Consider the following 5484-nt stretch of genomic DNA (forward strand, 5'->3'; position numbering starts at 1 on the left):
CATATACCCGGTTGAAGCAGCAAATAAAACACGACCAGTCATATGCGCTCCAATGTTTATTGCGGCACAATTCACAATAGCAAAGACTTGGAAACAGCCTAAGTTTCCATCGATAGACGAGTGGATTAGCAAACTTTGGCACATACACACAATGGAGTATTATGCAGCACTAAAAAGCACCGATGAGCACATGAAACACGTTATTTCATGGGAAGAGCTGGAAGGAATTATGTTAAGCGAGGTAAGCCAGACCCAAAGGGACAGGTACAACATGAGTCCCCTGAGGTAAGTACAATCAGCATGACAGAAATGGGGCATTAATCCACCCAAGGGGAGGGTATGGTTTATATCTTCACAGGGAAAGTGGGACCAGACTTCAATCCAGTGTCGCAAGGTGTGAATGCAATATCCCAGCGTGGAGGACGGAACCGGTGGAGAGGTCTGGGAGGCTGGCCCCAGCACCATAAATTAAGTGGATTCCTGCCCCTCCCCCGAAAAGAACTTGTTCCAAAGGACGACATTGACCCTGCAGCTATGGGAGATGGACATATTTGATCAGAGCACACGGGAGCAGATGAAGGGGCAGGAGGAGAGAGTGGAGCACAGCCTGGCCCACCAGGCCGTGATGATGATGTTCCTGAGTAGAGCAGCCAGTCCAGAGAGAACAACATGGCTGGCCCTACTATGAGACATGATGCCCCTCAGTGACTAAGGGCGATACAGGGGACAGCACCGGAGACACAGTGTGGGAATTGCACCTGACCTGATCCCACCAAACCGAGGCAAATCACTGGGGGAGTGCAGCGGAACAGCAAGGGAATGGAGTGGCAAGGTCCCCAGGGAATGCTGAAAGTGGACTTTGGGGCCAGGGCGTGGTGCCCCAACAGACTGGACTGGAAAACGCTCCTAAGGGCCAGCAAAGATCCCTGAACTAACTGCAAGCTTTTCTCTTGTGAACTGTTTTGTTCTGTTCTTTTTCACTGGTTTGTTTTGGTTGTTTTGTTGTCTGGTTGTATACTGTTGCTTTGTTTTCCTCTGTCTAGTTTTCGTGCATGTTAGTGACTCCACAGGTCTGTCTGAATAGGACAGGCTGGATGAACTATCTGGATGAAAAACAACGGGACCGACAGTTCCGGGGGGACTTGGGGTGGGGGGTAGGGGGGGTAAGGAAGTGGTGTTAACAAACCCAGGGACAAGGGAAAAACATGGGACCCCCAAAGGGTAGAGAAGGGGGAGTGGCAGGCCTGATGGGAAATGATCGAGGGTAAGGTTGCTTAGAGAAGAGGTATACTCTAGCCCAGGTGGCGATGAAGCATGGTAGTAGGGCAGGAGGAAGGTCAAGGGAGATGGAGGAAAGAGCTAGGAGTCAAAGGGCATTCATGGAGGTCTAGACAAAGACATGTACATGCAAATATATATAGGAGGTTGGGGAAATAGATCTTTGTGTCGATATTTATAGGTCAAGTATTAAGGTGGCGGAAGGACCTTGGGCCTCTACTCAAACACTCCCTCTATGCATGAATACCTTCTTTTATTAAATTGGAACTCTATGATGCTCACTCTCCCGACACAACGGCTGGAGCCAAAGTGGGTGAACAAGTAAATGTGGTGAAGAAAGCTGATGGTGCCCGGCTATCAAAAGAGATAGTGACTGGGGTCTTAAAGGCTTGAAGATAAACAAGCGGCCATCTAGCTCAGAAGCAACAAAGTCCACATGGAAGAACACACCAGCCTGTGTGATCGAGTGGTCCCAAAGGGATCAGTTACCAGGCATCAAAGAACAAAAAATCATATCAGTGACTGCACACCTCCATGATAGGATCGCTGAAGACAAATGGGTGCACAAGCATATGTGGTGAAGAAAGCTGATGGTGTCCGGCTATCAAAAGAGATAGTGTCTGGGGTCTTAAATGCTTGAAGGTGAACAAGCGGCCATCTCGCTCAGAAACAAATAAGCCCACATGGAAGAAGCACACCGGCCAGTGCGATCACGAGGTGCCCAAGGGACCAGATATAAGGCATCATGCAAAAAAAAAAAAAAGATATAAGTGTGTGTATGTATGTGTATATATGTGTATATGTATGTGTATATATATATTATATTAAATGAAGGGGGAAGTGCAGAGTGGAGACCCAAGGCCCAAGTGTCGGCCAATGGAGATCCCCTCATAGAGGGGCCTAGGAGAGGAGATGGGTTAATTAGGGTGTGAGGTAGTATCGATGAAGAACACAGCTTTCCCCCAGATCCTGGATGCTTCCTCCCCCCAACTACCATGATCTGAATTCTACCTTGCAGGGCTGGATAGGACAGAGGCTGTACACTGGTACATATGAGGGTTGGAGGTACAGGGAATCCAGGGTGGATGATACCTTCAGGACCAAGGGCGTGAGGGACGATGCTGGGAGAGTGGAGGGTGAGTGGGTTGGAAAGGGGGAACTGATTACAAGGAGCCACATGTGACCTCTTCCCTGGGAGAGGGACAGCAGAGAAGGGGGGAAGGGAGACCCCGAATAGGGCAAGATATGACAAAATAACGAGGTATAAATTACCAAGGGCATATGAGGGAGGGGGGGAAGGGGAGGGAGGGGGGGGGGAAAAGAGGACCTGATGCAAGGGGCTTAAGTGGAGAGCAAATGCCTTGAGAATGATTGGGGCAGGGAATGTATGGATGTGCTTTATACAATTGATGTATGTATATGTATGGATTGTGGTAAGAGTTGTTGGAGTCCCTAATAAAATGTAAAAGAAGAAAAGAGAAAAAAATGATTAGGGCAAAGACTGTACAGATGTGCTTTATACAACTGATGTATGTATATGTATGAACTGTGAAAAGAATTGTATCAGCCCCAATAAATTGTTAAAAAAAAAAATGGCGCATAGGGTGTAGGATGCCTGGTAGGGTTTGATCAAGAGCAATGTAACCGAGAGGAATTACTGGAACATGAATGTAAGGCAAACATGAGAGTAGGACAAGAGGCAAGTAAAGGAAATAGAGGAAAGAACTAGGAGACGAGTATTTATAGAGGTCTAAATACAGGCATGTCCACATGTAAATATATTTGTATATGATAATGTTGAAATAGATCTATGTGCACATATTCATATGTTAATTATCTAGGTAGCAGACGGACATTGGGCCTCTACTGAAGTACTCCTAGCTTGTTCTAATAACCTGGCATTCCATGATGCTCACCTACCAAACAGGATCATTGAAGAAAAAATGGATGCATAGCAAATGTGATAAAGAAAGCTGATAGTGTCTGGCTATCAAAAGATATAGCATATGGTGTTTTAAAGGATTGAAGATAAACAAGTGGTCTTCTACCTGAGAAGCAACAAAACCTACGTGGAAGAAGCACACCAGCCTGCGTGATATTGAGGTATAGATGGGATAAGGTATCAGGCATCAAAGACCCAGAAAATAAAATAAATGTAAATGAGGGTAAGTGCAGACTCATCTTTATGAAACTGGACATCTCCTTACAGAAGGGTCACAAGGAAGAGATGAGCCAGTCAGGGTGCCGTATAGCACCGATGAAACCTACAACTTTCCTCTAGTTCCCTAATGCTTTCCCCCTCCCCCCACTATCATGATCCCAACTCTAACTTCCAATTCCGGTTGACCAAAGGATGTACACGACACAAGCTGGAAACACTGGGAATCCGGGACAGACAAACCCCTCAGGACCAACTAGAGTGGCGATACCAGGACAGTAAAGGGAAGGTGGGGGAGAAAGGGCGAACTGATCACAGTGATCGATATATAAACCCCTCTCTGGAGGACAGACAGCAGAAAAGTGGGTTGAAGGGCAATAACGGTCAGTAAGGCTCAAAAAAATAATTTATAAATTGTCAAGGGTTCGTGAGGGAGGGAGGGTGGGGGAGGGAGGAGCTGACCCCAAGGGCTCAAGTAGAAAGCAAATGTTTTGAAAATGATAAGGGAAACAAATGTACAAATGTGCTTGACACGATGGATGGATGGATGGATTGTGATAAAGAGCTGAATGAGCCCCCAATTAAATGATTTTTTAACGTGTGGAGTAACGTGTTAAACGTCATTTGATAATGGAGACAAAAGGGATATATTAGGGTACTGGAGATATACTGGCAGCAAAAATTTAATTAACCCAGGAAGCAGGCAATATATGAAGACCTCACAGGTTTCAGATATAGGACCTTCACCGGCGCGTCACAGACACTCACAGAAGCAGGGCAGAGAACATGACATTATAAAATGACTCCTGAAACCTACAAAAGCGACACTTCAGTTGTCTTTCAGACTAAAAGAGGCTTGCTCCTCAGAAAGACCGGTTCAACTCTTGAAGAGACACTCACGTCAAAACTTGATCTAAAATGGCGGTTCCAGTACTCACTCAGGCTTTGAAGAGTTGTGTGTTCGACATGCCCAACGACTTTTGCTAAGTATCCCAGGCGCCCATTGGATTTCCAGGCTCAAATTCGGCCCAGACGGAGCCCTGGTGGCGTTGCAGCGAAGCAATGGGCTGCTGCGATACGCACAGTCGCGAGCTCGAGACAGCAGCAGGTCCACAGGAGAAAGAGCGGGCTTTTTACTCTTTACACAGCCGCAGTCTCAGGAACCCACAGGCGGCTTCGCTGTGATTGGATGGCGGTGAACACCCAAAGCTGCGCATGCGCCGGTCAAAAAAATAAAACAAACTACACGGCTGCGCAGACTGCCCACGCCAATTTTTTTTCCCCAAGAAACACTTTCCTAAGAAACAGCCATACATAAACTGTTTACCTTGTAAGCTGCAGAGACCCTGCTGTTTTGAGTGCCTGCCCTGCAGGTGTCGCTAGCAGGTGTTCCTTCAATAACACAACTTTGACTTTCTAGTCTTTTTGTTCATGCTCATGTCTTGAGAAAAGTCTTCAAAAAGTTTGTGGAAAAATGCAATGAAAACATAATGGGCTTTTCTCATGAGCTCTCTAAAGTCTCCTCATACAAACGGATAGCTCTTTAGTTTAATCCATGTGAAAATTTGGTATCACGTGTTAAGTCCAGTTATTTCTATGTGAAAAGTCAGTTATCTTTTAAGTCATACATACTACCCAGACGTAGTTTTTATATCACCTCTAATGTAGCTCAAGTGCATCCACAGGAGGGGCCTTCAAAGAGGCCACACACACTCATCATTCTTTGCATTCCCTTTTTCTTTTCACTGTTTTCCATTCTCAGACCTGTTTGCGACTTCCTGTTTCTTGCCAATGATGTGTGCTTGCCCAACATGGTGTGTTAAAAAAATTAATATCGCTCCAGCCAATCTTGAATTCTAGAATTAGGAGTTTCACAGGTTTGTTCTACATATCTAGCATGATCCTTGCTAGTCCTCATGAATTTGGATCTTCAATATTAATAGCATAGTATAAATATTTATTTAATAGCATAGTATGTGTTTTTATTTAGTATATATATTTAATTGGGGTTGCTGATCCTTTGTTAGGGTTCTGATAAGTCAGAATCA

The sequence above is a fragment of the Tenrec ecaudatus genome, chromosome X, assembly GCF_050624435.1.
Source record: "Tenrec ecaudatus isolate mTenEca1 chromosome X, mTenEca1.hap1, whole genome shotgun sequence".
Classification (NCBI taxonomy): domain Eukaryota; kingdom Metazoa; phylum Chordata; class Mammalia; order Afrosoricida; family Tenrecidae; genus Tenrec; species Tenrec ecaudatus.